This window comes from Pleurodeles waltl, chromosome 5, assembly GCF_031143425.1.
Source record: "Pleurodeles waltl isolate 20211129_DDA chromosome 5, aPleWal1.hap1.20221129, whole genome shotgun sequence".
Classification (NCBI taxonomy): Eukaryota; Metazoa; Chordata; class Amphibia; order Caudata; family Salamandridae; genus Pleurodeles; species Pleurodeles waltl.
Window position 1 is genome coordinate 450,316,663 of NC_090444.1, and position 12,895 is coordinate 450,329,557.

Below are 12,895 nucleotides of genomic sequence, written 5' to 3' on the forward strand. Positions count from 1 at the left end.
GTAAAGTGTGCCATAGGTTGATGAGGTGCATTGTGAGAGTTGTAGCCTAGACCCCAAGAGGCACACCAGTGCCTCTGAACCCTTGGTTGGTGCTGTGGACCACTTTCCTGAATCAAGAAACACTTCTGAAAGTAAGTATAAAAGTGTCACATCATGCATGGCATGAACTCTGGACTTTGCCCCAGTCCAGGGTGACCTTTTTTTTAACCCTTTGAGTGCTATTTTATTCTAAGTACTAGTTTTACTTTTAATCTTTAACAATTAATATTTGTTGTTCCCTACATTGGAATTTTGCCATTTTGGTGTCAGTTAAAAGATAAATACAGATCCTATTTTTATAAATTGATGTCTGATTTTTATTGTGTGTTGTGTTTTACTTATTTACTGCTTTGTTGATATTAAATGCTTTAAACACCTGTCTCCTAAGTTAAGCCTAACTGCTTGTAGACCAAGCTACCAAACACTGAGCAAGGATTAATATATTGAGACCTAGACTGGACCTAGTGGGGGATTGTGGCCTAATGTTAAGTGTAAGTACCTATCTGTCCTTACCAATAAACCCCTCTCCAACAGTCTTCAGTGCACAGGATTGGTTGAGGGAAGGTGAAAACTCTCACTTACAACAATGACAAGCAATATAACAGCCTCATAACCTGATGCTCTTGTGAGATGTCCTTACAAAGGTCTTTCAGTTAGCTGGGCCTTTTGCAGCTGTTCACATGGATTAGTTAATTCCTCCTAGCAGCTCCTCTGTAGGCAAGCAGGCCCTCCTTCATATCACAGGAGCACGTTGATGCTGTAAAGTTCCCAGAATTAAGACATAGCAATTCAGCAGATTCCTTCTTGGGGCACAGCCTTCTCCCATACTGGTGTGTAGGTTGTCATGTCCAAATGACAAAGAAGGAACCCATTGCAGTACAGATATGTATGTGGTAGTGCAGACCAAAGCCAACCAGAGGTGCTTCAACATTCTATAGTGTGTAGGATGTTCTAGTCCCGGAGACTAGAGCTATCCCTGTTGCTAGTTGCTTTTGAGCCCACACTTAACACTCCAAACAGTTCTGATGAGTAAGAGTGGTATTTGCATTGGCCTCAGACTGAGACTTCCATCTCCAACCATGCAGGATGGGGGAGTTTTTCTTTTCCTTGATCTGAGTGAGTTAAGTGCTATTGGCAAAAGTAAATTTAAGTTGAAACTAATTACTTCACTGCATTAGGTCACAACAATATAGTAAGTGTTCAAATGCTATTACCAGGATACCATATATGTATAGCCAAACTTTGATTATTATTTTCTTATGTTCTATTATATATAGGCTCCCCCTATGGTCCCTAGGAGGGCACAATTTGTTTGAAGCCCACCCGTTTGGCCCTGCCACATATACGTCAGTGATTTACAACTTCTTCCCACTTTTTTCAGGATGATGGGCAGCTTACCAAAATGTCCCTATAGCACCTTCTATGCTGATTTTGGAGGTGTGTTCTTAATGCAGAGAAAAATGAGCATGTCTCCACCAAACAAATAAGCACTTATTACATATAATTAAGAAGATATACCTTTGTTTGGTACAGAATCAACTTTTAGTACTCTTGTAGTCTTCTCTACAAAAAGATTCATGTTATTGCAGGTTTCTGTATGAAGATGCTCAAAGAAAATCACATTGTCAAAATTACAAACACATAAGGTCATTGAAGACATTACCTCGGGATCCTTTACGCAGCTGTAGTGTGGACTATGCCCTAGACATTTACCTAACGAGGTCTCACTCACTAATTAGCTAGTAGAAAGTACTCCAATGGCGTAGACATTTTGCTTAACAATTTGGACTCTTTTTGGATAAATAAGCAGGTCAGGATGCATCCTGGCACCGATGCGTATTTCACAGAAATTAAACCTGAATGTGAAGGACTTATAAATATAAACAAAGCAGGTGCCCCAGTTGAAACTCCGTTTCCAGGCCCTGCGACCAACCCTCAGGGTTTAATGTCTATGGGAGTTGGCAGCAGGACCAGTCTCAGCGGCCAGGCCCTGTGACCAACTCCCCACCACACACGGCTTCAGTCGTGTGTAGGATGGTGCTGGATGCCTGTAGAAAGTTGGTCACCACCTACTTCGTTAAAAAACAAAACAAAACAAAAGAAAAACTAGTAATTCACTAAAAAAACAAAGGTTTATAACATTATAGTTAGGAATTAGCATTTTTTTTTTAAACTCAGAAACTCACTGAAAAAAAACGTTAGAGGGATGTTACATTTTGGTTCTAAATTCACAGAACCAAAGAAATTCAGGTAACTATAACTCGTACCCTAAGGTAACTATGACTGATGCCGGCGCCATGTTTTGGACATGTAAATTCAGAACCTAACTATAATGTCACTCTAAACTTTGGGGGTGATTCTGACCGCGGCGGTCAGCGGTCGCCGCCCGCCAAGCGGTTCCCGCCGAAAGACCGCTCCGCGGTCAAAAGACCGCAGCGGTCATTCTGGCTTTCCCGCGGGGCCGGCGGGCGACCGCCAGAAGACCGCCGGCCGGCCCAGCGGGAAAGCCCCATCAACAAGGAAGCCGGCTCAGAATTGAGCCGGCGGAGTTGAAGGGGTGCGACGGGTGCAGTGGAACCCGTCGCGATTTTCACTGTCTGCAAAGGAGACAGTGAAAATCTTTGTGGGGCCCTCTTACGGGGGCCCCTGCAGTGCCCATGCCATTGGCATGGGCACTGCAGGGGCCCCCAGGGGCCCCTCAACACCCCATACCGCCATCCTGTTCCTGGCGGGCGAACCGCCAGGAACAGGATGGCGGTATGGGGTGTCAGAATCCCCATGGCGGCGCACCAAGCTGCGCCGCCATGGCGGATTCCCATGGGCAGCGGAAAGTCGGCGGTACACCGCCGGCTTTCCGCTTCTGGCCGCGGCTGTACCGCCGCGGTCAGAATGCCCGGCGGAGCACCGCCAGCCTGTTGGCGGTGCTACCGCCAACCTCCGCCCTGGCGGTAATTACCGCCAGGGTCAGAATGACCCCCTTTGTGTTTTTCAGTGAATATATACACTAAACTCAGAGGCAATGTTGCAATGTTAAAGTATCTATACATCACTTCAAACAGTAATAAGGTGAAAATATAACACTACCATTTTAGAACAATAGTGTACTTTTTGATAAATAAGAAAAGACAAAAAGGACAAAAATCAAATCAGTAGAACTGCAGATATGTAATCTTAAAGAGTTAAGTTAAAATAAGGCCAACTAGCACAAAGCTGTGGATATTTGCTTGTGCCGGGTCATGACCAAGTCACAATTCATGCCTACCGTAAGGGAGAGCGAGACGCAATGGGACCAGAATGAGCCGGCTACAGGAACCCAGTTAGTGTCAAAGCCCAGCTCACCTGAGTCCTTGTTCAGTTCTGTTGGAGGTTGAAGACAATCCAACCCCACCCTGAAACTGCTTGTTCCAGCACACTAGTTTTTAAAACAGTGCACTAAGAACAGAAGCTCAAGGGAAGTGGATAAAATAAAATAAAGAGACAACAGCGTTCTTGCGTTTCCACTGTTGAAGTGCTGCACAAATCTGCGGCCCTCTCTGACTTCTGTAGAAACTGGTGCCTAATGAAACATAAACAAAGAACAGATAAGTACATCCTCTTCCTAACTGGGTTCCTGACTATCCCTTTATTTATTAGAAATTTTCTTCTAAAAGTACCTCTTGAATCCTGGTCTCTAGTTTCCAGGTTTGGAATGTGTTACTGCTCTGGGATGTGCTTTCTATTACTCTAAAGCTTCTAAAACATTAAACAAATATCGTTATCAGAATTATCAATATCAAACATTCATCTTAATATAACTAAAGCCTAAATTGCCAATAGCAGACTCACTTTTCCCATATTTCCAGAATCTTTTATAAAACAAATACTCTACTTTTACGTCAAAATACAGCATGTAATTTGTGCAAGTCCTTGATTTACTGTTTGCCTTGCTGTTAATGGTTTCCACGGTTCGATTCTTAAAAGTTCCATAAAAAAATGTTTTTGAATCACAATGTTCGTGGAAGGTATCTTGTTTCAAATTGTCTATACACGAATCCAGAAATTGTAGTCAAAGTTCTTTCAGGTAATAAAAGTTTTGCAATTACTTGTTGCTGGCAAGAGATACTGATCAGTCTAATCTTGTCTTCTTTCTCTTTTGCAGGTTGCTTGTAGGAGAGAGGCTGAGGCAAGGAGGAACCGGAAACCGGAAGAAGGAAGAGCCAGCAGCTGCGCCCATTGAAGCCAATGAAAGTCTGTAGAGAGCAGGAGTGCCAGCGCCGAGGGATCTGTCCTCAGGTAAGCGGGAGGTAGACGAGCACAAGCACTGGGCGAGGCTCGGGGGCTGCCTTTTATAGACAGGGCTGGGTGTGGTCCTCACATGCTGCACATGTTCTTGAAAGGTGTGCAGAGCTGGGTGTGGTTTGAAGAGCTGGGTGTGGTCCTCACATGCTGCACATGTTCTTGAAAGGTGTGCAGAGTTTCAGTTATTATGCAAATGAGTTAAATTAACACATGGCCTAGAGAGGAGTGTTTTAAAGAAGCCTTGGTAAAAGCAAGGCCCAATGTGCAAACAAAACAGCACATTAAACAACATACACAGAAGCCTGGGGGGGGGGGAAGGTGAGATAACAAGAAAGGCTTTCAATAGTAAGTTTAAAAGGGAGCTATTACAGAACCCACTAGTGCAGTGAGAGGGGACATGCTCTTTGCTGTGCACAAACCCTAACAGTTGCCCCCCTCAAAGGCCCTCCTCCAGGACGGGGTTTTCCTGGATTTTTTAAATAAAACCGTCTAATCAGCTGTGGGGCATGTACATATGATGCTGGTTCCCATGAATTCTCAGATTCATCATATCCTTTCCATTCTACTAAATAAAACAGACGTCCACTAATTCTTTTTGAGTCTTTTATGCTTTTCACTTCATATTCTAGATTTCCCTTAATTGGTATGGGTGGAGGTGGTGGTTCAGGTCGGGTTTTTGGATTGTACGGCTTAAGCAAGGACACATGGAATGTAGTATGTACTGGATATTCTTTTGGTAAATCTAATTTTACTGTTACCGGGTTTACTATGGCAGTTATACTAAAGGGTCCAATGAAATGTGGTTGCAGCTTTCGGGATCCCTCTATGTTTAGGTTCTTTGTGGAGAGCCATACCTTGTCACCGAGTTTATACATTGGGGCCTCAGATCTGTGTTTGTCTGCTTGTCTTTTCATGCTTTGCTTGTACTTTAATAAATGTTTCCTGGCTTTGTCTTGTATGTCACCTAACCTTGTTAGTCTATCCGTTACTGTAGGTAACAGAGAATCTTCTAACAAAATGGGTATAGCTCTTGGATGATACCCCTGCAAGAAATAGAATGGTGAGCAAAGTAGAGCTGAATGCTCAGTATTATTATAAACAAACTCCGCTACAGGGAGAGGTTCCAACCATTCACTAGAATAATCAGCCAATAAACAACGTAGCGTTTGAAGTAAGGTTTGGTTCAGTCGTTCAGTCTGTCCATCTGTCTCTGGGTGGAAAGCAGTGGATAATGCCACATCTATTTTCAGTTTTTTACATAATTTTTTCCAAAATTTAGAGTTGAACTGGCTCCCTCGGTCTGACACCACTTTGCTTGGCAAACCATGTAAACGCACAATTTCCCTTATAAAAATATCGGCAAATTCTGCCGCCGTGGGTAATTTCCGTAATGGTACAAAATGTGCCATTTTAGATAAAAAATCCACTATAACCAACACTGTTGTGAAAGATTTTACAGGTGGTAAACCTACAATAAAGTCTACGCTCACAGTGTGCCAAGGTTGCTTGGGTGTTGGCATTGGTATTAACAAACCGTCAGGGGCCTTATGAGAAGATTTATGTCTTGCACAAATTGGACAGGTAGTGACAAATTGCTTAATGTCCTTTCTTATAGTGTCCCACCAAAAGTGTTTTTGCACATTTTCCAGGGTTTTTACCCAACCAGGATGACCTGCCAACGGTGAGGCGTGATGCCAAATTATCACCTGTGTTTGTAATTCAGAGGTGGGCACTAACAGCATGTTGTCGTGATACAATAAACCTTGTTGTATTGTGTTATGGGAATCCTTTAACCAATCCTGAGGTGCTATTTGCATGTGTGCATTATATAGATCTGTGATGAAATCCTTCTGTTGTACTGGTGCCAAAAACTTTTGGGGAGGAATAATGGGTTCTCCTATTTTATCTTGTTTCATGTCTGAAGTATGTCCGTATCTAGATAACACATCAGATTGAATTTGCTGTGCACCTGGTCTATAGGTTATTACAAAGTCAAATGTGCTAAAAAAATGTAACCAGCGCATCTGACGTGGTGTTAGTGCTTTAAGTGATCCAAAAAACTCTAGGTTCCTATGGTCAGAAAAGATTGTAACTGGGTACTTGGCTCCCATTAAATGGTGCCTCCATTCTGAAAATGCTACTTTGATAGCTAGTAGTTCCCTTTCAGCCACAGTGTAATTTTGTTCAGCTGGTAATAACTTTTTGGAATAGAAGGCTATAGGATGTAACTGGCCATCTACTGCATCTCGTTGAGAGAGAACTCCTCCTAAAGCTACTTGTGAAGCATCCGCTTCAACAAAAAAAGGCAAGTCAGGATCAGGATGTTTCAGAATTGGGGCTGAAGTGAACTTTTGCTTTAGGAGTTGAAAGGCGTGTGCCGCCTCATCAGTCCAAATAAATTGTTGCCCTTTCCGCAACAAGGTAGTTATTGGGGCCGCAATGTCTGCAAAATGTGCAATAAACCTCCTATAAAAATTGGCGAAACCCAGAAATTTCTGAATATCTTTTACAGAGGATGGTTCTGGCCAATCAGCAATAGCACTGATTTTCTTTACATCCATAGTTATTCCTTGAGGTGATAGGCAGTATCCTAAAAAGTCCACCTTGCTGACATTAAAAGTACACTTTTCTAACTTAGCAAAAAGATGATTTTCCTTTAACCTTGATAATACTGCACGAACATGTTGGGTATGTTCTTCTGAGTTCTTAGAGTAAATGAGGATGTCGTCTATGTATACTATGACACAAACGTCCAGGAATTCGTGTAGGACCTCATTTATAAAGAACTGAAAGGCCGCATGGGCATTACATAACCCAAAGGGCATTACTGTGTACTCAAATAAACCAAACTTTGTCTTGAAAGCTGTCTTCCACTCATCCCCCTCTTTTACTCGGACCAGGTGGTAAGCTCCCCGCAGATCTAGTTTAGTGTATACAGTAGAATGTCTTAACTGATCCAACAACACAGGTATTAGAGGGAGAGGATATTTATTCTTTATTGTAGCCTTATTTAGTCCTCTATAATCGATACACGCACGCAGGGATTTATCCGGCTTCGGGATAAAAAAGAGTGGAGATGACACCGGAGATGTGGAATGACGGATGAACCCAGACTGTAGTAGGTCATCTAGGTAGGTTCTTAAGTATTTGGTTTCTTCGTCAGTCAAAGCATATACTCTGTTATTAGGTAAAGGGGCCCCTGGGATAAGATCTATACGACATTCATAAGACCTATGTGGGGGCAGCACACTAGCCTTTACTAGATCAAAGACGTCTTTAAAGTCAGAATATTCAGGAGGGAGACTTGGTTCATCTTGTATAACACTAGCACAGTGTAATACTGTGCTCTGTTCTGTACCTGCTTCTTGATAGCAATTGGTTCTACAGAAAGAGGAATCCAAAGTAACATTTCTATTCACCCAATCAATTTTTGGGTTATGAGTTGTTAACCAGGGTACCCCGAGAATCAAACCAAAATTAGGAGTATCTATCAGATCAAAGCTAATCACCTCTGTGTGCCCGTTCTGACAGACCATAACAAGTGGACTTGTTTGTTTTGTGATTAATCCAGAGGTCAATTCTGACCCATCCACTGCACATACTGCTTCTGGACAAGGCTTTAGGCACATAGGAAGTCCTAAGTTTTCAGCTAACTTATTATCCACAAAATTTCCTGTCGCGCCTGAGTCCAGTAGGACAGGGAGAGAATGCCTCACTTGGGTAGTAACAATTAAAACGACCTGAATTATGAAATGTCTAGGTATGTGCGGTACCATGAAGGCTGCAGCATTAGAGGTTTGATTAAGATGTTTTCTCGAACAAGTAACCTCTCCCCTTGTCGAGCTTAATCGTTTCCCGATTCAGTTGAGGAGGTGGAGGAAACAGCACCCTTTCGTGGATTTTTAGGCTTTACTGGACATTCTCTGGCAAAGTGACCTGCCCTTCCACAATATAAACATAATTGAAGTTTTCTCCTTCTTTCTTTTTCCTCTGATGTGAGTGAACCTCTGAGTGTCCCTATTTGCATAGGCTCAGGTTCAGGGAGTTTATTATCTGGGTCTTTCTTCTCGTGTCTAATAAAAGTTAACCGTGATTCCAGTTTGTATTTATCTCCCTTTCTTTCTCCTAGTCTATGTTCTAATTTCACAACTAAATCTTCAAAGTCCGAATAGTCTTCTGGCAAATCAACGATATGAGCCAGCGCGTCTTTTAACTCGTCTCTCAAACCTTTATAGAAAAGGGAGACACGCTTTTCTTCTGGCCAGTGTGTCTCGGTGAGTAAACGAATAAAATTAGTGAGATAGGTCAATAAATCCTTGTTACCTTGTTTAAGATTTAAAAGCTCATTATCACTTGCCTGCATGAAAGTGTGTTTTGCAAAAAGGCTGGTCATGGTACGTTTAAATTGATTCCAATTATGGAGGATGGGATCATCTCTCTCCACGAAAGGAATTGACCAATTGGCTGCTGTGCCACCCAAATAAGACAAGACGAATGCCACTTTCGTAGCATCAGTAGGGAACTGTTGTGGCTTACAAACGAAGTGTAATTGACATTGATTGATAAAAACATGGAATTTGTTACTATCTCCATGAAAACGTTCAGGTGCTGCTAAGGGCACAGCATTAGGAACATTAACAGTGACCTCAACTGGGGGAGGCAAAGTTGTATGTTATGATGGCGCCCCTGTCTCTGAGGAGGTTTTAAACAAAGGCGTAAAAGCTGTGTTCCACTGAGATACCCTAAATTTATACCTGCTTAAATCCTGTTTTAAAGAGGTATTCTCCATCTTTAATCTCTCTATTTCCTCTTGCATATGTTGCAAGATGCCAGACACTGATTCATTATGAGCCAAGTCCTCATTTAGGGCCTGCGCCACATCCGTGACGTCAATGCCCTCTATTTCTTCCCCGATATTCATCGTCCACCAGAACTGAAAATGTTTTTTTTTTTTTTTAAGGCTTGTGCTTCTGTCAAAGCCCAGCTCACCTGAGTCCTTGTTCAGTTCTGATGGAGGTTGAAGACAATCCGACCCCACCCTGAAACTGCTTGTTCCAGCACACTAGTTTTTAAAACAGTGCACTAAGAACAGAAGCTCAAGGGAAGGGGGGAAGTGGATAAAATAAAATAAAGAGACAACAGCGTTCTTGCGTTTCCACTGTTGAAGTGCTGCACAAATCTGCGGCCCTCTCTGACTTCTGTAGAAACTGGTGCCTAATGAAACATAAACAAAGAACAGATAAGTACATCCTATTCCTAACTGGGTTCCTGACTATCCCTTTATTTACTAGAAATTTTCTTCTAAAAGTACCTCTTGGATCCTGGTCTCTAGTTTCCAGGTTTGGAATGTGTTACTGCTCTGGGATGTGCTTTCTATTACCCTAAAGCTTCTAAAACATTAAACAAATATCGTTATCAGAATTATCAATATCAATCATTCATCTTAATATAACTAAAGCCTAAATTGCCAATAGCAGACTCACTTTTCCCATATTTCCAGAATCTTTCATAAAACAAATACTGTACTTTTACGTCAAAATACAGCATGTAATTTGTGCAAGTCCTTGATTTACTGTTTGCCTTGCTGTTAATGGTTTCCACGGTTCGATTCTTAAAAGTTCCATAAAAAAATGTTTGCTTCACAAAGTTCCGCAAAGTATTGTTGTAACAAAGAGTTTGAATCACAATGTTCGTGGAAGGTATCTTGTTTCAAATTGTCTATACACTAATCCAGAAATTGTAGTCAAAGTTCTTTCAGGTAATAAAAGTTTTGCACTTACTTGTTGCTGGCAAGAGATACTGATCAGTCTAACCTTGTCTTCTTTCTCTTTTGCAGGTTGCTTGTAGGAGAGAGGCTGAGGCAAGGAGGAACCGGAAACCGGAAGAAGGAAGAGCCAGCAGCTGCGCCCATTGAAGCCAGTGAAAGTCTGTAGAGAGCAGGAGTGCCAGCGCCGAGGGATCTGTGCTCAGGTAAGCGGGAGATAGACGAGCACAAGCACTGGGCGAGGCTCGGGGGCTGCCTTTTATAGACAGGGCTGGGTGTGGTCCTCACATGCTGCACATGTTCTTGAAAGGTGTGCAGAGCTGGGTGTGGTTTGAAAAGCTGGGTGTGGTCCTCACATGCTGCACATGTTCTTGAAAGGTGTGCAGAGTTTCAGTTATTATGCAAATGAGTTAAATTAGCACATGGCCTAGAGAGGAGTGTTTTAAAGAAGCCTTGGTAAAAGCAAGGCCCAATGTGTAAACAAAACAGCACATTAAACAACATACACAGAAGCCTAGGGGGGGGAGGGGAAGGTGAGATAACAAGAAAGGCTTTCAATAGTAAGTTTAAAAGGGAGCTATTACAGAACCCACTAGTGCAGTGAGAGGGGACATGCTCTTTGCTGTGCACAAACCCTAACAGTTAGTCCCACTAAACAAGAGTATCTTAAGTTTTGAAACGTTGCGAGGTCAGGCACCAAAGAATCATTGCACAGCCGAGGTGAAGCGTTGGTTCCGAGGCCCTGTGTCATTGTTGAGCATCTGGCATTGATGATGCATCACGCAGTTGAGGAAATGCGTGGGTTCTGAGGAGCTGGGAGGCTGCAATGTGCGAACCTGCAGCGTTGTCGAGGTTGCCATGAGAAGAGATTTGTGATGCAAGGGCCTGCATTGGGAAAGCATTGCACAGGTAGTGGTTCTGATGCGCATTGTGAGATTAATGCATCAGGAGAACCCTCTCAGCTGAGGCAATGCATTGGTTCTGCTCAGGGTTGCGGTGCTGAGCAGATGAGCAGCTGAGATGCATCAGTTCCACAGGATCCATAGATTAGCTTGCAGAGTGATTTAGGCCCACCACCAAGGGTTCAGGACTGAGGTGGAACCACTTTTCAGGGTAGGACTCACAAATCATTAGTCCAGGTTCTGCATTTAAGGTTGTTGGTGACTAGGGGTGAATGTTTGACCTTGTTCTGCAACCCATCTATTATCTGTTCTTCTTGCATTTTTTCTTCTTAAATGGGAAGGGTATGTCCAGACGTGGGTCCCCTGTTTGCTATGCCAACTGATTCAATCTTCCCTGACTGATGAGGGTTGATAACACAAAACCAGTCCCAGAATGCCGGTTTCTGGTCCATGGAGAACCAGGCCAGGCAATTTAAGGATGGACTGTTCCCATGGGAAGCAGGATCAACCAATTTGCATATGGCTGGGTCCAAACCGGAATGGTGGTGCAAGCAAAAAAAGTTCTATGACTGGGGATGAATGTTTGACATTGAACAGCATTCTGTCCATCATCTGTTCGTTTTGGTTTTGTCACCCTAAGTGGGAAGGGTATTCCCAGAATTGGATCTAGATTCATGCTAGCCTGGCTCATGAGGAGTGGTAGCCTGAAACCAGTCCCAGGAGGCTTGTTTCCTGCACAGGGAGAACTTTGCTAGACACTTAGGGCTGGACTGTTCCCACTGGAAACAGGGTAAAGGTTGATTTGCATATGGCTGAGTCCAAACTATAGTGGCATGGCAAACAAAAAAATGATGGATTTAGGTCCAGATTTGTGTCTGCGGTTGAATGTTTCATGTTGTTCAGTATTCTGTCAATTGTCTGTTCTTTTAGTATTTGTTGTCCTAAGTGCACAGACGTGGGTCCCCTGCTCGCTATGGCACTGGATTCAAGCTAGCTGGTCAAAGAGAGCTGATACTCTGAAAATGTTGCCATGATGCTTGTTTCCGGTCCACGAAGAACCAGGTCTGGTAGCTGAAACTGGACTGTTCTCATGAGAAACAGGGTCACGATTGATTTGTATATTGCTAGGTCCAAACTGGAATGGCATGGCGAACAAAAAAAATTATGGGTTTTGGCCCAGATCTGTAGCTGGTTGTGAATGCTTAACATTGTTCAGCATTCCGTCCATCAACTGCTCTTTTAGCATTTGTCGCTGAATTTGGAAAAGTATGCCCAGGTGTGGGCCCTGTGCTTGCTATGCTACTGGATTCAGGCTACCCTGGATCATGAAGGGTGATACCCTAAAACCAGAATGAGGATGCTTGTTTCCTGCACAGGGAGAATCTGGCCTTGCAATTTGGACCCGACTGTTCCAATGGAGAGCAGACTGATTTGCATATGGCTGGTTACAAACTGGAATGGCGTGGTGAGAAAAAAATAAAGGATTGAGTCCCGATCTGTAACTGAGGGTGAATGTTTGACAATGTTTAGCATTCCATCAATCATCTGTTTTTTTTGCATTTTTCACACTAGGTTAGAAGGGTTATGCCCAGACATGGGTTCCGTGCTCGCTATATCACTGTATTTAAGCTACCCTGGTTGTTGAGTGGTGATATATTAAAACTGGACCAAAGGTTTGTTTTAGGTCCAGGAAGTACCTAGTCTCCCAATTCATGCTGGATTGTTTCCATGGGGAGCAGAGTCAAGAATGGTTTGAAGATGGGTGGGTTCAAACTAGAATGGCATGGCGAGCAAATGGTGGATTTAGGCCCAGTTTTGTGATTGGGGATGAATGTCTCATATTGTTCCGTATTCTGTCCATTGTCTGTTCTTTTTGCATTTGCTGCCATAAGTGGGAAGGGTATGCCCAGAT

General features: G+C 43.0%; 1 long non-coding RNA gene across 1 annotated transcript in view; it reads left to right on the forward strand.

Moving 5' to 3' along the window:
- The window catches only part of LOC138297265 (uncharacterized), a 147,968-nt gene that overhangs the window by 121,742 nt on the left and 13,331 nt on the right, over window positions 1–12,895 (forward strand). The window contains exon 2 of the long non-coding RNA XR_011203984.1: window positions 10,154–10,287. This is a non-coding gene — a long non-coding RNA (uncharacterized lncRNA). The remainder of the gene's footprint in view (window positions 1–10,153; window positions 10,288–12,895) is intronic.